Source organism: Orcinus orca, chromosome 20, assembly GCF_937001465.1.
Source record: "Orcinus orca chromosome 20, mOrcOrc1.1, whole genome shotgun sequence".
NCBI classification, from domain to species: Eukaryota; Metazoa; Chordata; class Mammalia; order Artiodactyla; family Delphinidae; genus Orcinus; species Orcinus orca.
In genome coordinates, this window is record NC_064578.1 from 33,498,890 (window position 1) to 33,526,095 (window position 27,206).

At 50.0% G+C, this 27,206-nt stretch overlaps 1 protein-coding gene across 2 annotated transcripts in view; it reads right to left on the reverse strand.

Moving 5' to 3' along the window:
- Positions 1-27,206, reverse strand: part of NKD1 (NKD inhibitor of WNT signaling pathway 1) — an 86,348-nt gene that overhangs the window by 45,742 nt on the left and 13,400 nt on the right. The window lies entirely within an intron of this gene.

Genomic DNA, 27,206 nt, shown 5'->3' on the forward strand with positions numbered 1-27,206 from the left:
CCCTAGGCGGTGGCGGCGGCAGCTCACTGGCCCTGCGACAGCTTTCACTGATCTGGGGCCAGCGTGGACTGGACCTAGGCCGGTTGCCTATTCCAGAAATCCAGCCCTGGCTCCTGTTCAAAACACAGGCCCGGCGTCTCCCCGCAGCCCCGGCCAGCTCTGTGCTCGGCAGCGGCAGCCAAGTCACTGCCCAGAATGCAAACTGGGCAGGTGCAAAGGGCCTCTCCAACCAGAGACCAAGGCCGTGGCATCCCACACACAGCCCGCCCTGTTCCACTCATGAGCAGACAGCGTCCCCTTGGGTTGCTCAGCCCCTTCCCACGCAGCAATCCTGACCTGCCCCGGGGCAGCCTCCTCACTTGATTTCTTGGTCCAGCCAGGCTCCCAGCCTGAGGTCAGCTACCTGGAAGACACTGCCACACTAGCTCCTGGACTCACAGCCCGTTCAGGTGGCACACCACTGCTTTATCCTCACAGGCTCCCTCTCCCCACTCTACAGCCCTCAACGTCTCCCTATTCCTGACCAACTCAAATCCTGCTGTAGTCTTGCCCTACCTCCTCAGTCCTGCTCACTGGGAGACAAGTGGTTATGGGCGTGGGGGGATACTAGCCTGGGAGCTGCGCATTCTGCCTCGGTTTCCCCATTTGTACACGGGGGGGCTCCAACAGTCCATGATTCCATGGGCTCACGATAGGGCCCATCCAGCCAGGCCCTGACCTCCGTCCTTCCTCTGCTCTTCAGGCCACCATGAAGGGCTACTGTCCACTTGCAAAGCCACTGGTCAGCTCTCAGGACCGCCTCTCTCAGGAGCGAAAGTGCCTTGAGGAGAAGGAAGGAGATCTGTGGGATCTGAATGCTTCCCTCAATCAGATTCTGGATCAGCCCAGCACGTAGCTCCCCCAGCCCCACATATCCTGCCCCGGGAGTGAGAAACGGACAGCTCACAGACTGAGAAACAGCAAACACATGGAACATCCAAGGCAGGACCCCAGCAGCTCAGCCTACGTGCACCTCAAAAAATAATACTTATCAAGGTTAATCTCACAATAGGTTGAGTCCTAACGGCCATGAGCTCGGACAGTGCCACAGGTACCAGCAGCATCGCCGAGTGGGCTGGGGCCCAGATTCTGGCCCAGTCTTCCCCAGGTTTGGGTCTCGGCTCTGTCACCTACCAGCTGTGTGATGCTGGGCAAGTTGTTACCTTCTCTGTGCCTCCGTTATCACCTTTGAATTACAGGGAAATAATAATACCTACCTCGTGCAGTCACTGTGGTGATTAAATTCAGTAATATTTGTAAAGTACTTAAAACCGTGCCTGGCTCATTGGAAGCTCTTATATAAAGGTTTGTTCAATAAATAGAACCAAAGATTACAATAAAATACATAAAGAGGTACTCGTCATAGAAAAGAAGGATGATTCCCCTCCCCACCAAAAAGGATGACTGTTTGTGAATATCTTTAGCATTGGTCGGCTTTGACGTATAGGAAGGTATAAATGTCCGTGGATAATTTTGCTTCTTCCATTGGGTGTATGCCAGTCTTACATGAGGTACTGATATGTTCTTGTATTATCTGTACAAGCACAAAAGGATCGATGTGGGGAGATGAGGTTCGGCCCAACAGTCCTGGAAAAGGTTGGGCCTCTTCCAGAAACAGGAAGGCTAGACTGGCAGGAGAGGTTACTTATAATGCCAGGGTCAAAAGAGGGATCCCACGTGAGTCATCTGCGCAATCCCTTTACAGGGGAGCAGGAATGGCCCAGACTGTAGCCACCACCTCCCAGATGAACCCTCAAGGTAGCTCCACTAATTACAGGATGGTGCTAGCAAGGCAGAGCCCTGCCTTCATAGCACCCCTGACTAGGGGAGAGGCCTGAAAGCCCCGGTCACAAGGGGCTTCTGCCACACAGCACTACTGGGCACACTGGACTGCAGGAACGCAAAAGCAAACAAAACGCCAGGAGTTTCTTGTAGACAGTACATAGTTTTTGTTCTTTTGTTTGTTTGTTTTTATAATCCATTCAGCTACTCTGTGGCTTTCAACTGAGGAGTTTAATCCATTTACATTTAAAGTAACTATCAAAAGGGAAGGATTCACTATTGCCATTTTGTTCCCTGTTATCTGTTAGTCTTACAGTTCTTTTGCCCATCTTTTCCCCTCTTGCTGTCCTCTTTCCTGTTTTGGTGAATTTTTGTATTGTTATGCTTGTACTTCTTTGTCTTTTTCTTTTGTGTAGCTCCTCTGGGTATTTTCTTTGTGGTTACCAGAGGGCTTACATAGAATATCTCAGTTATAAGTCTATTTTAAGTTGCTGAAAACTCAAGCATACAAAAACTCAACACTTCCCCACCACCACCACACTTAACATTGTGGTTGTCACAATTTACATCTATTTATATTGTGTATCTATTCATGTATTTTCTAGTGATAGGTATTTTTAATATCTTGTCTTATAACTTCTGTACTGGAATTTAAAGTGACTTACCCACTGTCATTACAGTATTCTGTATTTGGCTATGTGTTTATCTTTCCCAACGAGTTTTATACTTTCTTATGCTATGGTGTTGAAGGACTCCTTTTAGCATTTCTTATAAGGCAAGTCTACTGGCCTCCCTCAGCTACTGTTTGTCTGGGAAGGACTTTATCTCTCCATCATTTCTGACGAACAGTTTGGCTGGATATAGCATTCTTGGTTGACAGGTTTTTTTTTCCTTCAGCACTATAAATACATCAAGATCTCAAAGATATATTAGCAAACCCATGTTCATCGCAGGACTATTCATAGTAGTCAAGATGCAGAAACAACCTAAATTTCCTTCAGTAGATGACTGGATAAAGAAAGTGCAGTACATACATACAACCGAATATTATTCAACCTTTAAAAAGAAGGAAATTCTGCAACATGCAACAACACAGATGAGCCGCACCTATGAACATTATGCTAAGTGAAATGTCAGTCACAGAGGGACAAATACTGCCTGCTTCCACTTATATGAGGTACTTAAAATAGGCAAATTCATAGAATCAAAGAGTGGAATGGTATTGCCAGGGGCTGGGGCAGGGGCAGGGGGAAAGGGGGAGCTGCTAATCGACGGCCATAAGGTTTCGGTAAAGCAAGATGAATACGCTCTAGAGATTTGCTGTACAACACTGTACCTACAGTCAACAGAAATGTATGATTGGACACTTGAAGATGTGTTAAGAGGGTAGATCTCATGTTGTGTTTTTACCACAATAAAATAAAAATTTAAAAGTTTGTCTAAGGTGTAAATAAATAAATAAATAAGAAAACCTCTTAAAAAGCCCTATTAAGCCACAGGTAAAGTTTAATATTTAAAAAGGAAGTCAATAAAGTTAACTGTTTGGTATACCTGTGTGACTGGTTCGAGGAGACTCATTTCCATATTCTCTCTACTTTGTGTATTGAAATTTTCTGTAATGAATACTTTTTTTTTTTTTTTGCAGTATGTGGACCTCTCACTGTTGTGGCCTCTCCCGTTGAGGAACACAGGCTCCGGACGTGCAGGCTCAGCGGCCATGGCTCACGGGCCCAGCCGCTCCGCGGCATGTGGGATCTTCCCGGACCGGGGCACGAACCCACGTCCCCTGCATCGGCAGGCGGACTCTCAACCATTGTGCCACCAGGGAAGCCCACGAATACTTTTTGAGAGGTTGGGAGGAAGGACAGCTTAGCCTGAAGACTAAGAGCATGACTGTGAATCCTCTTGGGAGAAGAAGCCAGGCCCAAGGCTCATCAGGCAACAGTGAGTCAACAACCAAGGTCCTGTGATGCTGGGTTCTTTTAGGCACAGTGAGATCACAGCAAAACAGTAGGGGCTAGATGTTGTGTGGCACTGACTGTGAGCCAGCCACCATCCTAAGAGCTTCACACTGACTAACTCATTTAACCATCACAACAACCGTGAGGTAGACATTGCTACTTCCCCCTTTCTACTGGTGAGGAAACTGAGGCCTGAAGTGGTTAAGAAACTTGAGCAAGTGGCTAAGAAGTGTCAGCCCAGGCCACGTGGTGCACGAGGCTGTGCTCTAACCACCATACTGAACTGCTCTTCCATGTCAGCCCAGAGCAGATCGTGGTCCAGCAAAGGTCAGATATAGAAACAACAATGGGTTAAAGCTATAGCGTCACCATAGCTTTGGAACGGATTTCATTTTAAGTGCAGAGAAAATCTGGTAACTATGATATCCACTATTAGGGTATCTGATCTGTCATTCTACTGTCTACTCTCAGCCCCACTTGTTTATGGCAATTCAACTTGAAATTAGCATTTAAATCTTTAAGAAAACTTGGCTCTTCGCTTAGACATGTAAGTTGAATGAACTGAGCAGTACAAGTATGAATGGGCATAGGTGCCGCCCCTCCATGCACGCAAGTCATGGGGACATTAGGGAATCCCGTCAGCACCAGGGTGCTGCCCCATCACCCACACCGGGCCTGCTTCACTCACTACCCGCCTGAGTTGGCCACCCCTGCCCTGAGGAAATCTGCTCTATTGGACCCTCTGGGACTCCCTGTACTGATTTAGCTTTGGGCTTAGTCACATGACACATCCCAGGAGCAGAAGGATGTCCAGAAGCAAGTCATGTCTCTCGGAGAGCCTCAGGTTCTTTCAGATTCATCAAGATACATGCAAACTGCAGGACAATTTTTCCATAAATCACTAGTTCAGATTCAGAAGCCAGAGGACTCAAGCTATCTTGATATTCAAGATAATACTTTTTCCCCCCTACATAATACAATGTTAGGTTGCATTAATAGAAGTATTACCTCTGGATCATTGGAGGTGATGATTTTGCTATCACTAGAATAGGATAGGCCCTGCCTGGAAAATGAAATTTCATATGTGAAGAAATGCATACACTAGCCTTGCTAGTCAAAGGGTGGCCTGAGGACCAGCAGTCTCCACATAGTTTGGGAAGTTGTTAGACATGCAGAGTCTCAGGCCCCACCTCACCTACTAAATCAGAATCTGCATTTTTTTCATGATCCTTATGCAATTCATATGCACCTTCAAGTTCAGGAAGCCCTAGTCTAGTGATAACCAGAAAGATGACTGCATAGTTAGAGCTGATATTTATTTACTTAGCAGGTACCAAGCCCTGTTTTAAGTATTTTACAATATTAACTCAAGTAATCCTCACAAGCAACTGACGTAGGAACTATCGCAATCCCCATTTTATAGATAAAGAAACTAAGATTCAGGGAGGCTAAGTAACCTACTCCAGAGCACACAGCTTCAGAGTGATAGAGCTGACAGCACAATGGTGAAGAGGTGGAAACTCAAGCTGACCTGCAGGAGAGTGTGGGAGAGTCTGGCTTCCTCCCTTCGGTAGAGGGAGAAGGTCAATTCTGGGTGCCTCTTAAAGGCAGAGCAGAACTCATGGCAGAAAGGACTCAAACATTCTATCCCTCTAGGAGCTGGAGCCATCCAACAAAGAAAGAGGCCACTTGAGGTGGTGAGCTCCCCATCACAGGGGGGCATTCAAGCAGAGGCTGGGTGGCCTTCTGTCCAAAGTGTACTGGAGAGGATTCCTACTTCATGAAGGAATCAAGTTTGTTGGCTTGGACTTTCCTCTTTAATCCCAAGGCCAGGAAGATGTTTCCTAAATTTGCTGGAGGACTGGAAGGTGAGAATGCCCTCCTTCCCCACTAACAGCTGGCTGTGGATAATGAGCCATGGGAACCTAGGAAGGCTCTGTGGCCTTAGGAGTCCGAACAGATGATGGGACCTATTGTTACCCCTCTGGCCCAAGCACCTTCCTCATCCTGGATCCCAGACATGTGGCACTGCTTGTCCTCAGAGAGCAGGTAGAGCTAACCGACCCCTGGCTGCGGATGGCAGGGGGCGTGGGGATACACCCTACCCCTGCTCTGAAGCAAGGCGATACCTCTGTGGCTCAGTGATTCGAGCTTTCACCCTGGGAAAGAAGCCCCCATTCCCTCACTCATGGGCCAAGGCCATAGGTAAGCAGACCCCACTCGCTGGCATCTTCAAGTAACTGCAATTTGGACTTGGCTCACAGAACATGGTGAAAATGTTAAACCCTGATGGGAACTTATCTCCTAAAAATGTCAGACCGTGGAAATCTTTCAGAGGAACACAGCCCTGGTCTGGAGGCAGCACGGCCGAGGCTCAGAGCTTGACTGCTGGAGCTGAAGTCATAGCTCCCCGCGTGAATGGACCACTCTGGGCCTCAGATTCTTGTCTGGGACATGAGGACAGTAACAGCATCTATCACATGAAACACACTTAGAACTGTGCCAGGCACACAGTAAGCACTGCGTTGAAACACAAACACAAAAAAGTGGACCAGGGCTTCCCTGGTGGCGCAGTGGTTGAGAGTCCGCCTGCCTATGCAGGGGACACGGGTTCATGCCCCGGTCCGGGAAGATCCCACATGCCGCGGAGTGGCTGGGCCCATGAGCCATGGCCACTGAGCCTGTGCGTCCGGAGCCTGCGTGTCCGGAGCCTGCGTGTCCGGAGCCTGTGCTCCGCAACGGGAGAGGCCACAACAGTGAGAGGCCTGCGTACCACAAAAAAAAAAAAAAAGTGGACCAAAACATCCTTGTAATACAAAGGAGTGGTGAGCTCTACTGGGTATGTTCATGAAATAGTGCACTCAGTGAAATAACGAACAAAAACACTTGGCACGTCAGGGCATAGAGAAGTCTCTGCGTAAACGGTGGCTGTTATCACCGCAGATCCTGCTGCTGTCATTTTTATTACTATTACCAGATTCGAAGGAGAGAAGAGAAAAAAATCGACACAGATCACAGTGTCCAGCCCAGGGGGTTGGGTTACAGAGAGGAAGGATGGGAGACCCTGACAGCTGAGGAGGGTAGCGTGGAGAGGAGGGGAAGGCCCTGCCTGGGTAAGAGCTGAGCGGTTGCATCTTGGAGGCAGTGAGGCCTCCACAGAGTCAGCTCCTCAGGCCTTAGAAGTCAGGCCAGCTTTCAGTTCCCGGCATTCCGGCCCTAAGTCCCCAGGCAGGCCCACTGCCCAGGGCGCTCAGATTCTTCCAGGGCCTGGGATGTACTTCCAAAGCAGCCTCATCTCAGACTTAGGCCCAGAATTCTTTGGCCGGCAGGGACCTCGTCTCCACGAGGCTGACATAGCCCAGCTGCTAGGGCGCCTTCTCCTGCACTCCCACCAAGGCCCCGCCAGCTGCTGAGCGGACGAACTGGAACCGCCAGTGTCCCCAGGCCCTGCTTCAGCCACATGTTTGGTACAAACGCCAGCGAGGGGCTTTGGCCACCCCTCCTGAGCCCTCAGTGCCTTTACAGTGGCAGACACCATGTGGTCAAAATCGGTATCTAGAGACAGGTATCCCCACCCTGGAACAAAATCCCATGAAAGGCCAAGTTTTAAGGAAAAAGAAACAAAAAAGAACCCTCTCTGTTATCCAGAGCAGGAGCCTGAATCTACCACTGTCCGTGATTCTTCAAGGGAGCCAAAGAAACTGGTCCCACCGCAGGTCCATTCATCAGGAGGCTCTGTGCAGCCAGCCCGTGTGCACCCAGGCCCACGTCTGGGAGCTCAGTTTGGGTGTCTGGGACTTGTTACCATCTACAGATGACAATCCAGAGCCCTCAGGGATACAGGTGCTGCAGGATGGGGGCTAGGGTGTCACAAGGCCCCTGCCATCCACAGTCAGGGAGAGATGGGCTCAGCGGGGGCCACCCTAGGTGGAACAGACCACTCGTTCATTCATGGAGGTCAAAGATGAGAAACCAACCAGCCCCAGTCGCTACCAATTACAATGTGCCTGTGACCTAGGGTTACTTCTATTGCCCGATAATTATGATAATTGCTGACACTCGCTAAGTGCTTACTCTGCGTGCCAGGCATTGTGCTACATGCTTTCTACTTACCTTCTTTTTAAACCCTTGCAACATCCCTTCTGTTATTATGCCCATTTTATAGATGAAAAAACTGAGACACAGGCTGAATGACGACGAAAGTTACACATACATTTAGAAAGTGGCAACTCCGGGGCCTGTAGGCAGGGAAAAGACCCCTCAGCCCAGCTGTGGCAGGCTGATCGCATTAATGGCCCGATTGGTTCACAGCCCCCTGCATGCACCCCCTCTGGCAGTGTCCTCCACAATGACTCTAAGTTTAGCCATGTGACTTGCTCTGGCCAAGCGGACTGTGGCAAACATGATGTAAGCAAAGACTTGATCAGGCCCTTGGGGTTTCCACTTCCTTTCTTAGATGCCAGTCACTATAATGAGAAATGTCTGGGCTTGCCCGCTGGAGGAAGGTGACAAGCACCTGAAGGGGAGTCAACTTGTCCCATACAGTTCTTCTCTAGACCAGGCAGCTGCCAGTGAACCGGCCAACTGCCCTCAGAAGCACAAGTAAGCCCAATCCAGATCAGCCCAGCCCAGCCCAGATCAATAAAACTGCTCCAACCAATCCACAGATGCGTCAGGAATAACTAATGGTTGTGTTAAGTCATTAAGCCTTAGGGTGATTTGTTACACAGCAATAGCTCACTATATATATATATACATACATACATATATATATGCACACATACATATTCTCTCTTACTGCCTATTCTCTTTGACAAAGGGAAAAAACCTCCTGAGATTAACAAAGTGAACAGTCATGCTCCTGTGAATGAGAAACCCGTTTAAATCAAGGGGTTGATGCTAAATGAGGGACTGTCACTGAGTTTCTGTTTTTAGATGAGTCTAGAACTCTGGACAACACCCATGAAGGGATCAGGCCACATCTGCAGCCGTGACCCTCGTCACTCCATCACACCTGTGCACCGCGTCCCCTAGGTGGAACCATTTATTGCCCCGCCCCCGCTCTCTTCCACACTCATGAGGCAATGCTCTAGCACGTGCCGGGGGACACATCAGCTTTCTCCCATGCAAGCGGATGTTAAGCTACAACTCTGCTTTGGTTCTCTGTTGTGTAACAAACTGCTGAAAACGTAGGAGCTTAAAACTTCCAGTTCCTTATCTCTCATGATGCTGTAGGTTGACAGCCCTCAGCCAGGCGGCTCTGCTGATCGTATCTACGTCTCTCACGTGGCTGCTGGCAGATGGAGGCTGCGGCTGCTGTCACTGCGAGATCCACTGGGCTGGAGCACGTAAAAGGGTTCAGTCCGTGAGTCCGTGTCTGGCCCCTTGGCAGGCATGGCTGCAGGGTCAGGCTCAGCTGAGACACTGGCAGAGCCGGCCTTCTCTCCTGCCCCATTCTGCCTCCGAGCCTCACTCTCTCTGTGTGACCTCTGCACGCGCTTTCTCCAGCCAGGCTGCTGGACTTCTCACAGGGCAGCCTGGAGCTCTCTAAAGCACGATAGCAGAAGCTGCCAGGCCTTCTTAGGCGTTCCTTCCAGTGCTTTCTACAGAGTGAAGCAGTTACAGGGCCTGTGCAGATTCAGGGTAGGAGAATAAACTGTCGGGGCGCGGGGGGCGGGTGACAAAGAAGTTGCAGCCACTTTCATCCATCACAACCTCCTACCTCCTACGCGCGGCCCACTCAACCCAACACCCAGGTCAGCAGCAGTCCGCATCCTGAAGTGCAGCGGTCACACATCTTATACCTTCATCCACACGAGGCAGCAGGCCTGGGATGGGTCTGCAGCACATACACTGAATACGCAAATGGGCATTCCCACCAGAACCACAGGCAGGTCTGGAAAGAACACCAAGGTGAAGGCAGCGGGCTTTGGACCCCAGAATCCCTGCTGCGTCACCGGAGGCCCCTGAGGTCCTGTCCGGAATGAATGAGTGAGAGGACCCGTGAACAGGGCTGTTCCCATCCCTGCATACACACAGGGACATCTGGAAGGTATGAGGCCACCACGTTCTTTGCAAAGACCTCAGTCTGGAAATGGGTACCTGCAAGACCTAGCCTCCCTCGAGCCCTGGGACAGAAAAGAATCTCATCTTGGCAAGAGCTCTAGGCAGAGGCCTGAGGGACTGCTGTAGGGAGGGCCGCCCCGGGAGAGTCCTTAATCGTTTAACTAAAATCACATTTGAGGCATAATTAGCAGACAGCTCCAAATTCATGATCTGAGGCGCATCGGCGCAAATGGACTAATTAGTTGAGACATCCTTGGGCGGGCAACGCACTCTGGCCTTCTCGGAAACATCCCAGGGAACTCAGCAGATCAAGGCTGGCATCTGGTCCACGAGCTGCCTTACTATGGCTGGGCAAAGAGACAAATGCATTACTGGGTAAGAAATACACCTTACAGCATGCATAGCTCAGGGAGGTCAACCAGGCAATCTCCCTACCCCCACGATTCCACCCTCCCCAGAATGCACTCCTCCAGCCCTGTAGGCTCACAGAGACAGAGAGCTGTTGCAAAATTACCCAACATCATCGTGGATCAGAAAAACAAGTCACCAGCTCTGTGGAAGCCCACAAAGTACACAGAGCCACAGACCCACCACAGAGAGTGGGCCCTGGCTGTTCAGCCAGCTTTGCTCAATCCAAGTTGCTTCTGAGCAAGTGGCTGGGGACGCACATAGCAAGGAGGACTCGAAATCTCAGCGGGGAGCTTGGGAAACTGGTCCCCAAATTGAAGGAACACTGAGTTATACTAAAACCCCATATTCCAGATTCACAATGCACCTTAGCACAACAAAGGCTCTGAAAAGTCCTGCAGTAAAGAAACTTGTTTAATTGGTTGTTGTATCGATTGTTTCCCAAACCTATTTTAGCACAGGATCTTTTTACCCCCGGAAACCCTAGTGGGATACTGGATTTGGGAAATACTGTCCTACAGGAAACATAGGGCATCAGCATAGGGCAGATGTCTTAGCCACAATCCTATAGGAATTCAGTTATCCAAATAAGAGAAGTGCACCAGGTTTACTATTTGCCTGGGAGACATATAGAAACTTTCATCTCCATGAAAAGGTGAAATATGTTCTCTCTCATTTTTCTTAAAACAAAGAACCATCTTTTCCTCCCATCTCTGATAGAAATGTGTTTTCTATGAGAGAAATAGAAATATTTATTGAAAAGAAACATACCTCTACAGGAAAACATATGCAAGAGCAGCGACAAAGGGCAAGAGAGAGAGAAACGGGATTGGTGGGCACACTGGGCTCTGGCGTGTGCCCCCCAGAGCCCCGGCCACTCTCGGCTCCAGCCAAATGTTGCCAGGCTAAGAAGTTGATGCTAGTGTCACCACATCACAATGTGGTACACCTGTAACTTATGTAATACTGTCCATCAACTATACTTCAATTTTTAAAAAGTGAAAAAAATAACAAGAAGTCAGAAATCTGGACTTCTAAGTGAAATCCCCCATTTTTAGATGTTGGTTCTATTTTTTCCTTTTTTAATTGAGTGGGTCAAATACAACATTCCTGGGGGCTACATTTGGGCCACCAATTTGCAATCTCTGCCAAAAGGAAGAGAGCAAAATGTTCATTAACCTGGTGCTATCACCTGTTTCCCAAGCTTCTCTGGCTAAGGCACCCTTGGGAAGCAGAGCTGTAGGGTTTGAGTGTCCTTGCCATCTTGGGTGCTGTCCCTTGCGTTTACGCAGCACGTGTACTGCATTCCCTATGTGTACCTGCTCTTATGCCAGATGCAATGAAGGCCTCCCAAAGATGTGGGCTTTGCCTTTGCGAAGGCTCCACCCCAAGCCCCGGGCCCTCTCCTCTGCCTGGGCTCACCCTGACATATGCGGCAAGGGTGAGCTATGAGCCCAGCACACAGTGGGAGCCCAGAGTGGCCGGGCCATCAGGAGGACCCTTCATGGCATCATAACGTTAAGGTCCCTTCCAGAAATGGGATCCATTCTCAAACCAAAAATAAAAACAAAAAGCCCACCTGGAAATACTTAACAAAGGAAGGCTTAGCTCAGGGGACAGACAGAAAACCTGGGTGTAGCAGGTCAGACTACAGGAGTACGTGCACAACCATGAGTTTGCTGGATCCTCAGAACGGCCCATGCGATAACACAGCCAGGGCTTTCTTTGAATGCTCATTTACTTATTTTCACAGATGAGGCCTGTGGATGTAAAATGACTTTTCCCTAGGGACATGGCAACTCTTGCGTTCCCAACGGGTGGAGGCTCACGAAAGCAGTGACCAGACACAGCCTGTGCTGCAATCAGGCTGGTTCTCCAAGTTGCCCAGGAGGACCCAGGCCTGCAGGAGGCCTCCTGGGCATTTTCTGAACCATGAGGGAAGGTATATTCGTCTCATACATTTCTCAGAATCAGATGGACAACCACAGCAGTGCAAGAAATGCATACAGAGTGGGCATCCAATTGGAACCTGAGTATGAGTCTCTCCGCAAAGCGCTAGCAGCTCCCCAGGGGCAACACCACACCACATGGGAAAAGAGGCAGAAAATTCTGGAGCACAGAGCTAGACACAGCCAGGTGAGGAAATCGGCAGAAAAAGAGGCCCAGGCACCAACAGCCCCAGCAAAGGGCACAGGACTCAAGCTGGGGTGGTGGCAGAGATGGAAACCTGTGCCCAAAGAGTCATGCTCCCCCTTCCACAGTGTGGGGTTGTCAGTGGGAGGTGGCTGCCCAGACAGGACTACATTTCCCAGCACCCCTTGCATCATGGGACCACGTGATGACACACCATCTCACAGCCAGGGATCTTAAGTAGTGCGTACAGTTTTCTACTTTCTCATTCCCTGTCACTAGCTGGAAGCAGAGGGCCAGAGAAGCAGATGAATGAGCCACAAGATGGACAGAGCCTGGGCCACTGAATCACCACATGGGTGACAGTCAACTTCTAAGTAAGATACCTGTTTTTGACTGGTACATGAGTGTTAAATAAAATTCTTATGTGTTAAGCCACTGTAATATCAAGGTTTACATTTTTGCTACAACAACTAAGCTTACCCCATCTAAACCAGGAGGAAGAAAGAAAGGAAAATGCCATGGATTGAGAAAAGAGATCCTCGCCAGGGTGAGCAGCTCAAGGCCAAAGCAATACAGAAAAAACTCACCTTGCTAAGTCAGATCAGCCACCTCCTCCTACATGCAGCCCTCCTGAAAGCCCCCAAATAGAGGTCAACTTTAAGACCCCTGGGTGCTTAATTACATCTACTACCTTGATCAAGAATGCCTTATGAAAACTTATTTTGGAAAAAAACAATAGCTATTTTCCGAGTATAATTCAGCCCACCCACCCAGTGACCAGCTGGAAGGGTATTCCCACCATCTCCATCAATAAGTGAGGACCATGGGGTCAAGAGATGCAATCACAGGTCCAAGGTCAAGCAGCTGGGAGAGGTAGAGCTGGGCTTTGACCTAAGCCACTGTTCCTTCCATCAAGCCCTCCTGTATTTCACACCTTTTCCCACAAATCACTTTGTGCACCTCCCACCACACTTGGTACCTCCTAAAGGGGATGCTGAGGCCGTGCCTCATGCAGCCTCATTGTGCCCAGGGGGGGCCTCAACAGTCACTGCTGGGAGTCATGTGTCAACCCACAGTCTCTCGGGCCAAATTCTGGTGTCTCCTGAGCCTACCTGGGAGGCTCACATCCAAATCTAGCTCTCTAACCCAGCTCTCCCAACAATCTCATTAGTCACTAGTTATCAATATTTAAATCAGGCATTATTATCACTGGGGTGGGGGATCTGCATCTTCTCTGCAGCCTGGGGGAGGGGAGGAGGGGGTGAGTGGCCAGCTGTCTTCATGGGATCTGATGTGGGGGCTAGGGAAAGCTGCTTCTCCCACCAGTTCTGGGGCATGCTTAGCAGTACACACATCTGCCAGTCACCAAGCAGCCATTTATCTAGGGCCGGAGCAGGGCCCTGGGGGGGAGTGAGGGCAAATTATCACATAGTTCCAACTTTGAACAAAAGGCAGGAATAAGCCCAGAAGCTAGTGACCAATCTCAGGAACTCAGAATTGTCTAGAAGCCAGAGGTGGGTTTGGTGGGACTCTGCAGCCCCGTGGAGCCCACATGCCCCCTACAGCACGATGGCACTACGGAGGCTAGATCGTTCTTTGCTGTGGGACCATCCTGCACACTGTAGGGGGTCTAGCAGGACCCCTGGCCTCTACGTACCAGACGCCAGTAGCAACACCCACCCAAGCTGTGACAATCAAGAACGCCTCCACACATTGCCAAATGTCCGCGATCCCATCGAGAAACGCTGCTCTGAATTAGGCTGTGACCAGGGGTGGCCAGGCCAAAATGTAAGCCTCGTGCTCTCAGATCTTCCATCTCCTCATACCTGGATTCTCACGTGAAATGTCCCAGTGTTTAAATTTTGCCAACTAACTAATTAAAAAGAATCTGCTTATGCTGCGAGAGCCAAAAAACGTGTGTGCGGGTCACCGGCCGAGCTTCTGCTCAATCAAGAAGGACAGCGAGAAAGGACATAACCCACTTCCCGACACTGGAGGCCCTGAGCTCCCGACAAGCCAAGCTCAGACCCCCCAGCCTGGAAGAGCCCGCTCCTCCTCCAAAGGTGGAGACGGACGAGGAATCGAGTTATTTCCGGGGGACTAATGTCACCACCTCACCCGCTTTGCAAACACCCTCTCCCAGGAACACAGACTGACAAACCATCCCCAGAAGAACAGTTTCCCTTTGCAGAAAAACTGAGAGAATTTCCTCACTCACGTCCCTACCCCGACTTAGCCCCCCTCCCCAAAACACAGTCACCCTCCTGCCGATGTTTCTAGAGCCCAGGCCCTGTGTGGTTCTGGCCTATGAGGCAGATACTTGTGAAACACCCACCTATAACGACAACCAGCCTCTGGGCCCTGGTGAATCTTTTAGTGCCAACATTCCCCCGGAGGACTGGGCTCTGTAGCCCCTAGTTAAAGAACTTGTTCTAAGCAAGTTTCCTTTACTTCGAGTGAAAATCTGGGTTACTAGGGGGAGGGAAGTGGAGAATCTAATAAATCTTAGAATATACTTTTTGGCTAAAAGAAAAAAAAAAAACCCTACTTACTGGTGTCATGAAACAACTTTCCAGCGCTCTCTGAAGAGAGCGGGTTCAGAAGTTACTATTGTATTCAAGCTGCATTAAATCAAGCTGTGAGCAGCACAGGGGTTATGCTTTTAAAGAATGCCCTGAGCCAATTCTGATGTTTAAAGGGAAAAGGAAAAGTTTCCAAGGCTTCCAAGGCTTCCATAAATTCCGACGAGAGGAAGTTTCAAACTTGGGTGTTCACAGTCTGTGGCCCCCACGTGGAAACAGCTTGGTTTCATGTATTTGGTTTTCCTGTTCAAACTTGAGGGTCTTTTAACTTTTTATTTTTACAGGGCTCCAAAGAAAAGGGAGAGGGAGCCATTAGCTCCCTGAGTGCCAAAGAAAACCCCGGAGCCTCCCTCAGAGGGCCTCTGCCTGAGGCGGCTGCGAGGCAGGGGTGTGGGGAGGGGACCCCCTGGTCCTGGCACACCCTGCCACCTCCTCCTGCCCACTGGAGGCCAGGCCTGCGGGGCCAGCTGCTAATGAACTCCAACGAGATCAATGCAGGCCAGAGCGTGTGAGTGGAGACCGGGCAGGACAGTCACTTGGCCACGGCTGGGCTTCGGCCGCCGGCAGCAGAAGGAACAAAATGGAGTCTTTCCAAAAACAAGAGGAGGCCCAGCCAAGAGCCGAGGAATCCTAATTTTAGTCCCTGGAGGGAGACGGCTGTGTCTGCTCAGCCAGAGCACCAGCGAGGCCCAGCATCCCTCAGAAATGTCAACCAAACCAAACAGGCCCTCCCTGGACACCTCAGCCCCAAGCCTGACTTCGAGAGGCTCACCCTCAGCCCGGAGGCCTGACGCACACACGCCAGTTTCCAACCCCCAGCCCCATTCTCCAAGCGCTGCCTGCCCAGGAGGCGGTCAAGGTCAGTGTAGGATACCCATTTGACAGGCAGGAACACTGAGTCCCAAGAGAGGCAGTGGTGAGGCAGAATGAACGTGGGCAGTCCTGAGGCTGTACCCAATACCGTCCCAGCACGCTGCACCCACGTGACCTGGAAGAAGGCACCTTGTCACTCAGAGCCTCAGTTTTACCATCTGTGAAATGGGAGTGAGAATGCTTCCCTCAAAAAGTTGTGGTAAGGCACAAATAAAATGTGGAGAGGTATATGTATATACGTACACATTTACGTACGTATGTGTTAAAAAGTGACTCCTGGGCTACACCCCAGATAGAGAGGATGTCTATATAGATATAGAAGACAGCTGTCCTTCCCATGGCCAGATACCCCTCCCCCATCTGGGGTAACAGCACCCTAACACACCTTGGGCTGCTGCCTCCTCTCTCTCAATCCCTGTGGCTATGGGCCTGACCCGTTTCCAGAAGGGTTCTCAGACACCTACTGAATCAGAATTGCCAGGGGTTGAACCCAGAAGTGACTTATTTGTTTCATTTCCCCAGGTGCACAAGAGGCAGTCTTAGGAACAGCTGCCAGAAAAACTCAAGACGGCCCAGAAGCTGTGCTCATAGAAGGTGTTAATCCCCCCAGGAAGCCGCACATCTGCAAAGGGTCTCAGATTCCAAAGGGCTGTCAGGATGGGACCCTCTCCCGGACCTGAGCCAAGGTGAGAGGCCCCGAGGGGAGCTCCGGCGGGGCAGAGACCAGAAAGAGTTCTGATCTGACCCAAGAAAGTACTCGCTGGCTCTTCCCCCCATGATCCACCTTCACCCCACAGAGCCGATTAAGGGGAGGATGGATGTCCAGAGTCTCCAAACTGAGCCTTCCCTTGTCCCCTTAACCTTTGACTATAGCCCCTAGGCCTGAGAGGGGAAACTGGGGACATCCACCCTGCCACAGGGCAATTTCAGCATAAGGAGGTCTCCATAGCAACCCCCCAGCTGGAGAAACTGAGTTACCTGGTGACCAGACAGGGTGCGGGGGGACAGCGGCGGGACAGGGATAGGGTGGTACTGAAGGATAGGGCTGGGGCTTTTCCAGAAAGGAGGGAAATAACAAACATTTGTCCAGAGGGGAAAAAAACTTGCAGGAAGACTTTGCCTTCTTCTATCTCCTTGTCCCTCATAAGAAAACTTGAAGGGAATAGTTAGTAGTTGTAACAAGAGCAGCTTTACTGAGCACCATCTATGCCAGACCACGGGGGTTCACGACCTTGCTGAATTCATACACCCACCACAAGAGGGAGGGTGAACTGGTAGTCCCATTTTACAGGTGGGGAAACTGAGGATTAGGAAAGATTAGGAAAGTTGCCTAAGGTCACACAACAAGTAGGTAACAGGTCCCAGATTCAAACTCATGCAATTCCAGAGCCCACTCTCCTACCCTCTTCTGCATGGGCACGTCAGCACCCCTTCTAAACTCCACAACCTCTGGGCTCAGCAGAGACTGGCTTTGGATCCACCTCTGCCTGACTCAGAGGCACACTTGGGCCCCAACACCATGCTGCCGCGAAGCTGGTTAAGAGGAACTTGGGTTGGGGGTGAGCACCCACTTTTAGGGATGGGCTAGCTGTGCACAGAGGATTTCTTTGTTTCCACGGTCCCACTGCAGACTCCCTGAGCCCCTGCCCTGCTAGAGCACGAAGGAAAGGGGTGGGGCACATGACCCTGCAACACCCAACCTCCAGCCCCCAAATAACACGTAGGGTGGAAGAGAAAGCACTGGTTAATTGACAAAAGCTGTCCACCTGTTGGCTATTCAGTTGAGGGAGGGGAGGAAGAGTTGGGAATGACCTCCAGGTTCTGACCTGAACAACAGGTGAACAGAGGGCCAGTCACTGGGCCAGGGAGGTCCCTAGGAACCTTCACAGGTTCCCTAGGAAGATGAAGAGGGTAGTTTCCGACAGCTTATGTCTGGATGTGTGAGTGACATTGAGAGGAGGTACCAAGCAGTGGTACCCAGGTCTCAGTCCACCTGAAACTCCCAAGGCCCCCGCGCAACCCCCAAAGCCGCCATGTACATACAGCCTGGGTCCACCCAGCCGTGCAGCTGGCTGGTCATCCTCATCCTAGCTGCCTTGCTGACCGGCCTCTCTCCATCACCTCCTCCCACAGAAGGCAGAGCCTCAGCAACTGTGTCTCTCAAATCATGATCTCAGAAGAGGGAACTTGGTTTAGTTATTGGAAGGCTGCCATCTGCAGTCCCCAAGCCAGGGCCCGTGTCACTGACAATTTCCAAGGCCTTGAAAGGGACCTTTAATCCAATTGTCTGTGTCAGGCAGTCAATGGGCAGCCCCTCCTTCCCCCTCCACCTTCCTTCCAGCTCTCCCTTTGAAGGCAGCCCCAGGGAGGAGCTGCCCAGCATAGCCGTGGCCCAGCCCTGACAGCTGCACACCCGCACGGCCTGAAGGGTCTGCCAGGAGCCCGGATAAGACCACCGGTGACCAGCCCTCGGTGTGAAATCCCTCAGTGCCTGGCACGGTGCTGGTACGGTTGGGAGTACTCTGCAAATACTCTGCAAATACTCTGCAGCCATGTTCCTCACTCAGCATGAAGCGCTGCACAGATGTTACAGTCCCCCCAGCAGCGACACGTTTTCCAGATGGAGAAACCGAGGTTAACAAACATTACGGTCACTACAAATTCTGGAAGTGGAAGTCCTACTGCGTTCTGCCTCCAGAGGGCTCGCTTACTACATATCAGTATAAACCACGGTAATAATGCCCTGCTGATTGCCTGCTCTGTGTGTGTCAGGTCCTAAGTGTTTCACGGGCATTCTCAATCTACACAACAGCCCTGTGGGGTACGTATCATTTCTCCTCCCATTTTACGGATGAGGAAACAGAGGCACAGAGAGGTTAAGGAACTTGCTCAAGGTCACACAGCTAGTAAGTGGCAAAGCCAGCAACTGCATCAGGTCTGGCTGTCTCTGCAGCACTTCTCATTCATTATTATCTGCCCCTACCCCATATTGAGCCTACTTACACTTTTTTTCCTAATCACCCCAACATGAAATTTGGGTATACCATAGGTATACTGTTTGTCCATTTGTGTGTATGTATGTGTGTGTGTATACACACACACACACACACACACACACACACACATATATTGGGGGCAATATCATCACCATTGCGAATGGACTAGAATCTAGACCAGCGCTGCCCAGTAGGAATAGAATGCAAGCCATATGTGTAATTTTAAATTTCCTAGTAGCCCCATTAAAAAAAGAGAGAAAGAAACAGGTGAAATTAATTTTAATAATGTTATTTAAGCCAAAATATCAAAAATCTTGCCATTTCAAAATATCATCATTCTTTGTTATCAATGTAAAAATGATTAAGGAGAAATTTACATTCTCTGATTCAACACGAAGCCTTTGAAATCTGCTGGGTATTTACAACCCAGCCCGGCCCTATTTCAAATGCTCAACAGCCATGTGAGGCTAGTGGCCACATAGTGGACAGTGACCCCCATGCCCTAACCCCTCAGCTAAAGCAATATTGTTTATCTTCCCCAAAGCCTTGAAAATGATGCTCTGAGAGACTTTCTCAACCAAGGAACCCTTTGGAGAGTCACCACCACTCCTAACCAGTGGGTCCTACTTACTGTGTTCTTAGGCCTACTATGAACAAGACACCAGGCTGAGATGCTCTCAAGGAGATATGAAGATGACTAAGAACTGGCATTTGCCCTCGAGCAGCTTATAATTTAAGACGGGGAGCGAAATAGTTACCAAACCCTACTGCACACCAGGCCCTGAGTCTTCCCACTCATTATCTTTTCATCCTTCCACTCTTCCGGGGCAGGGGGGAGATCGATATTACCATCCCATTTTATTGATGAGGAAACAGATTGAAAGAACATGGATCTTGTCCAGGGCCATCCTATCTGACTTGGCCAACCCAGGGCAGAACACAGGAGGTATCAGCAAAGCAATGGAAAGGCTTTTAGCAACAAGGAGGGCAGCCTTGAGGGAAGGCTTTGGGGGGGTTATGATGAACGATGGAGGCTACATGAGAAGGAAGAAGGAAGCCAGGTTCTGAGGATAAAGAAGGGGCATGTGCATTTGCAACGAATGAAGAAGCAATGCATGGATTCCTGGCGGAAGGCACAGCACAAGAGAACCCCTAAGAGGCAGGAATTCTGGGCGCTGAGATGCCTTAGCAATTAGCCCCAAGTAGCCCATGTGCAGGGCTTTGTATGAGAAGAGGTCAAGTTCAATCTTCGAGTCGTGGAAAAGCACCCATTGCCCAACTCACGGGCTATAATGCCAGAGGAATCCCACTTCCCAAAATATTTACCAGAAGGCTCTGGGCACCAGACTCCATTCTATAAACTTGGGTACCGTTCCAAAGCTGAAACGATAGATCTCCTGGAGAACAAGATAAACTCTCCCTCACATTCTAAATAACGACAGGGAGGTGAGGAAGAGAACGAAATAAATCACCCCTCTCCAACTGCCCAACTTAAAAGGGATTATGCTCAGAAGCAAGAAGAGGGCAAGGATGCCGTCTCCTTATCAGACACATGGCTGCTCCAGACACAAACAAAACTCTTGGCAGGCATCCTTCTTCCACATCATGGGGGGAGGGGGGAACAAAGTCTTAATCCGCAAAGGTCAAACCCATCCTCCTTGAATACAATCAAGCCCATATTGTTTCCCCCTAATTTCCAGGAGAAAACAGTCCCTTCCGCGAGCTGAAGTACAAACGAGAGCTCAAGGAACGAGGCTCATAGATCTCCAGTTTGCTGGAGGGACCCAGATCTCCAATCCCCCGCCACAGTATCCAACCGGAAGTCACATTTGGGACCGGGAAATATGCCCACTGCACTCCAAGGCACCAGCAAAGGATGAGCTGCAGGACGAGTTGGTTCCGGAATGTGGAGGAGGAAGGTCCATCTCCCTCCCTCTGACAGTCACCACTGGATATCACAGATTGAATAAATGAGAAAGTGCTTGACATAGATGATCTCATTTAACACTCACACAAGCCCATGTGGTGGATAACTTCGTTATCCCCAATTTACATATGGAAATGGAGGCTCAGAGGGGTGAGGACCCAGAGTCACACAGGCGGTAAATGGCAGAGCCAGCTGACCCCAGGCTTGCTCTCCAGCTGGGGGGCTCCCACACTGGCGTACAACCCTGTTTCTTCCTTTCTCTGCCATGCACTCCCAGGTCAAAGCCCAGGTCTGATCACCTCCCTTCCCTGCTCTATAGCTTAGGCTCCCTTATGCCCGTACAACGAGCCCGAAATCCCCAGGGAGGCACACCCAGCAGCCCCCCAGGCACCCACACCATCTCATGTCACCCACTCCCAACTCCAGAAATGCAGCCCGGCCTCTCAAACAGCCCGTCCAAGAAGCGGGCTTCCTAGCATAATATTTTCCTCCCACAGAACGTGAGAATAAAGGGCTCTTTGCTTGTCTCCTGAAATAGCTGGCTCTCACCAGAAAGCAATCTTCTGCCCAGTAAAAATATTTCTGTAAAACTTGGTAACTCTATCTGTGGTTCCTTTTCTGAAAGTCAAAAATCTTGGAGAGTGAAACATGGCAGGGACAGACTTTATGACAAGCTCATGAAGTCACGTCTACCCAGACATTCCCTCCTTAACGCTGTGATTAATTTGCTGTTAACCACAGGGACTTTGTGTCTTAATACTCTCAAAGCACCAGTTTGCATTTCTACAGAACAATACCCACCACCCGAGACCTGGTGTCCAGCCAGGCGGGCAGAGGAGCCACTGGCTGGGGCTCAGGGGCCGGAAAGGACGCCGCTGAGATCAGGGAACTCCTGCAGGCAGGCATCATGCACAGGTGAGCTGTCACCTGTGGCCTGTCCGTGGCCATGCAGGAGGCACTGTTTATAAAATAAGTGAGGGGTGTCCTAAGACCAGGATGTAAAAGTGTTCACAACTAACCCAAACTAACCCCAAGACGCCTGGATAAGTCACTGAAACCTCCTTGGCCTTAGTCTGCCCACCTGGAAATGGCAAACAATCACTCCAGGGAACTCTTGAGTGAACAAAGATGTTCTCTCTGAACCTCTTCATCCATCAAACAGCAACCAAGCCCCTTCCAGAGACTGTCATGGGCCCCAGAGAGATGGCGTGGGTTCACTGGGAATCTTCCAGAACATATCAGCAGCTCCAGAGGCCTTATCGGACTACTGAGTATGTTTACTGAGTGCTTACTGCATGCTGAGCCTTAAATCACAACATAAGTTATTTCACTTAATCCTTGAAATGACTCCAAGAGATGGATACTTTTTTCCTTCATTTTACAGGTAAAAAAATTAAAGCCCACAGTGAATACAGTTCAGTACAAACCCAGATCTGAAGACCAGGTCCAAAGCTCTGTGCCCCCTGGAGTAGATAAGACCCATATAGGAAAAAAAAAAATAATAAAAAGTTAAATAATGAGGTTTTTAAAATATCCATACAAACTGAGGCAGAGGTTCTTAACCTGGGGGCCCTGAAATTGGGGGTAAAGGTGTAAGAGCACTTATTTGAGGAGAAAGACACCATCCAATACAGCAGATTCCCAAAAGGGTCTTATTACCTACCCCCTAAGGGTTAAGAATCACCTATGATCATCATGGAGAGGCTAGAAGCTTGAAAGGAAAGCTGTGACCCATGTGGGCTGCACGGAGGAGGCAGCGAATCACCCAGGCTCCTCCAAGATCCAATGGCAAGGAGTGGTTCTCCCCGGACAGTCAGCTAATTGTCAGACCGCCTTGTTCCCACCCACGCTTGCCAGCTGCTGCCTGGAGCTGCTGTCGGTGAGTTTCATACAACGCACAGATGTTGGTTCTGTCCACCCAGCGTGCATTCTGCAGCCTTTCCCTCACAGGTGGTTTTTCTTTGGGGAACCACCCCCTCACTCCCAGCCCTTGAGGTTTGGGGAAGCTGATCCCAGCCCCCACTTGAGGGTAGCCACGTGACCCAGAACCGGCAGAGGCAGAGGGTTTGGTTCTGGGATGGACATATGACTCAAGTCAAAACAATGGGAGCCAGACTGAGCTTTGACTGAAACTCTCTCTTCTAGTTGGAGATGGAAGCCCAGACCGCTGGGAGCCGAACTGCCACTACCTGGGGAGAGTCTGCCCAAGAATGAAGCCGACGCAAAAGAAACCAGAGCTGAGGGCAGAGTTGGAGCCGGGATCCAGATGTCCCTGAATTCAATTCACCCTCCCAACTTCCCCGTTGCACAGGCCAATAATGTGCTTCTGTACGAAACAGCTGAGATGGGCTTAAAAACCAAAGGATTCTGACTCATCCACACAGAGAAAGGTCGCACTTACTTAACCACAGACCCCCCTGAAGCTGCTGCCCTCCTGGATTTTGAAGACCCTGGCTTGCGGGAGAAACTCTGGCTTTGCCAGAAAAGAAGTAGAACCATGCCTGGAGCTCACATCAGGTGTGCAGTGTGTGTGCTGGGGCAGCAGGGGTGTGTGCAGAAGCACAGCTACAGAAATGCACCACATTGATCTAATAGTCTACTTTAGACTATAGGCACAAGCCCATAAACAACCTAGATGCCCAACAACAGGGAATCAGTGCAATGAAGTATGGTCCATCCCTACAATGGAAGGCCTTGAGAGCCATGAAGAGCAATAAGACTGAAGGGCAATTAGATTATATGCACTGATAGGGAATGATTTCCAAGATACACTGTTAAGTTAAAAAGGCAAGGTGCAGAACGAGATTATAACATGCAACTTAGGTTAAAAGAAAATAAAGTCTCTATCACTTTTTTATGCATCCCCACCTTAAATGAATTTTTCAATTAACCTACAAATACCAATGCTTCCCAGTCTTGGACGGGCTGTTTATTGGCCAAGAGGACTGCTTACTGTCTGTGCAGGGATAAGGGCCCATACTCACAGAGCACGGCTAGAAGCACCTCCAGGGACCAGAAAAAGCAGATGCCTTGGGAGAGGGGTGCTGGGAGGCCAATGGTATTGGCAGAGGTGGGAAGAAGGCTTCCTTTTTATTACATACCTTTTAGTACTGTTTTGAATTTTTTTCCTTTTGTTTTTCACCGTGTGCATGATTTCATTTACCAAAAGGAAACTGGCGAGGCCCCTTTCTGAAAGGCAGGGGAAATGCAAGTGGAGGCTCTCATCAAAGGCCAAAAGGAGGTGGAATTTGGAGGGACAGGACCTCCAGAGGCTATGTGCCCTCTGGCCAAGCTGCTAGGCCTCCCCGAGCCACATCCACCAGGCAAATGTTCCTTGAGCACCCACCACGTGCCAAGCAGTGCAAAAGGCCCTGAGGACTCAGCAGTGAGACACACAGAGCCTGCCCCATGGACTCTGCAGTCTGGTCTCGGTTTCCCCATAGTATTAATACTGACCCTGGCCAGGTCTCTGCAAATAGTAAATGCCTGACAGATCACTGCGAGTAAGGCTTTGCCAACCATAAAGCTCGAGAGGAATGCTGCCTCTGACTCCCGGGGAAAAGCTGGTCCCACTCAGTGCTGAGCTCCAGCCCCACGAACGGGTTCTGCCTTCCAGCTCCTCAGACCAGAGCCAAGGGGACAAGTCCTCACCCATGAACCCCAGAAGCAGATGCCAAGCAGGCCCTCCAAGGTTGAGAAGGCTAAGAAGGCCCCAGTTTATGACACCAGGAGAAGGTGCACCAATCCACCTACCTGGGAGACCCACCATCCTTCCCATCACTGACCCCAGCAGTGGCCAGCCTGGGCCTCCTCCCTCCAAGCTCAAGGGAAGCTGTGCCTCCCAGGAGCGGGGTCTGGAGAGGCCCCAGGGAGGGTTTCACCAGTGCCTCCTGGGGGCAGAGCTCGCCTTCCACCATCACCTGCTGCAAATAGCCCCTCCCACCCGCCTCGGGTTGGGGGTTAGCCTGATGCACCGCAGTGCTGCATCTCCTCCACTGGTCCAGAGCTGTGCTACCCAGGCAGAAGCCACTAGCCCCACGTGGCTATTTAAATTTACATTTAAATTAACTCAAATACAGTATACTTAAAATTCAACTCCTCAGTCCCGGTAGCTACATTCAAAGCACTCAGTAGCCACAGGTGGTTAATGGTTCCCATATTGGACAGTGCAGACATAGAGCATTTCCATCATCACAGAAAGTTCTACCACTAGGCTAGATATCCCTTTAACATCTCCCTCCTTCCAGTTATAAAAGGAGGGGCCTGGCCGGTCTTGAAAAAGAGGCCAGCTATCAATAACTGTCAGCAAAGTTCTAAACCCACTTATAGGGGGTAAGGATCCACGGCCATAGGGAACTGCACAGGAGACAGAATCACTGACTGAGAGCGCGTCATGAGTCAGGAACTGTGCCGGCTTCTCCTCTGGGCCGCACACTCGATCCCCACCCTTCTACAGTTGGGGAACACCATCCCTCCCTCCGCCCTAACCCCTCCAGCTCCCTCCCACCATCACCTTTCCTATAGGGTCCAGTCGCCCAACACAGAGAGGCTCTGATTCAGAGGGCTTGCGGCGGGAGGGGCCCCTAGGTCTCAGCATTTTAAACAGCGCTCGGAACTTCAGATGTAGGTGGTCCTTGGGCCGTACCCTGAGTCCATCCCAGCCCCACGTCCCCTTCCAGCTACCGGCTTCTCTCTCCACCCCTTCCAGAAAAGCTTGTCCCGAGACGGATAGCTGATTCACTCTGTTATACAGCAGCAACTAACACAACAATGTAAAGCAATTATACTCCAATAAAGATGTTAAAAAAATAAAAATAAAACGTATTGGCTCTTTGAAAAATACAAAAGTAATACATGCTCATGGAGAAAAAAAAAGTCAAACAATGTAGAAATATATAATGTGAAAAGTGAAATTCCTTCTCTCCTCACCACCTCCCACCACTTCACTCCTCAGGGAAACAGACTTTGACAGTGTATTATTCCAGATCTTTCCATGTGCACCTGCAAATATATAGAGACACAGGCCTGAACAGACCTTTGTATAGTGCAGAAAACGGGGCCACATTATAGTGATGTTTTGCTCTTGCTTTGCTCATTCAACAGCATCTCAGGGCCTCCTGCCTATCAGCCTGTGGCCCTCACTCAACCTGGTTTTACCAGTTGCAGAGAGATCCATGGAATGGCTACACCACTGTTTATTAGCCTGTCTACTGGTGATGAATATTTGAGTTGTTACAAATTTTCCTTCTTCCAAATAATGTAGCCATGGATGTTCTTACAAGTATGTGCATCTGCTCCCGTGTAAGTGCTCCCCTGTCCCTTCAGGACCCATGCCAGTCTCACCTCGGCTGCCATTCCACCACGACAGCTCCTGTCAAACCGGACAGTGACCACCAGGACCCTAAATCCAATGGACACCTTTCAGTCCTTTTCCTTACTCAGAGTCTCAGCCGTTTCTCTCTGGGAGACCACATCCTCTCTGGTACACTACTTTGATGGCCCTCAATCAATCACACCTCACAGTATGTATGCCCCTGTGTAATCCCTTCCCCTAAACCTGGGCTGGACCTGTGACTTGCTTTAACAAAGAGAATGTGGCACTGCCAATTCCAGGCCTAAACCTAAAGAACCTGGCAGTTTTCACTTTTGCACACTTGGGAAGCCAGCCACAGTGTAAGAAGTCTGATTACCCTGAGATCGCCATACTACGAGGAAGCCCGAGCTAACCAGTGGTGAGGACACCTGGAAGAGAACTGAGGCCCCAGACATATAAGCCAAGTGGATCTGTGGCAGGTGGCCCCTCGCTGTTTGAGCCAACCCAACTATGCACATGGAGCTGGAGGTAAGTTGTCCCTGCCAAGCCCTGCTCAAATTGCATAATCTTAAGCAGATCATAAAATAGCAAGTCAGTGAGTTTTGGAATAATTTGTCACACAGCAAAAGATAACCTAGACAGCCACCTTTTCTTTCCTACATTCTGAGAGGAGGAAGCAAAGGCCAGGAGAGATCACAATAGATACCTAATAGCTAAGCTGCAGCCACCCCCAGGCTCAGGATTCCCAAAACAATGTTCTGTCCAGAAAGATTTAGTTGCCAGGGTGCAACTGCTGCTTGTCATGTTCAGAGGCTGGTTTCTAAGGTGAGAGGACATCAGGGTCCCCAAGAGCCCTCTTCATGCCCTAAGCAAATGGAGTTGATGAACAAGACATCAACCATGGCAATCCTGGGACAATCTGTTCTGGCCAAAAAGTCAACAAACCAAAAGGCTCTGAAGCCAAGAAAGAAAACTTTGGCACAGAGAGGTTAGGGAACTTACCCAAGGTCACACAGCTAGTGAGAAGCAGAGCTAGATCCTGAAACCAGGTATTCAGACTCAGAGTCTAGACCAGTGACCAAACACCAGTGTTTTCTAACACTTTGATAGTGACCCACAATAAGA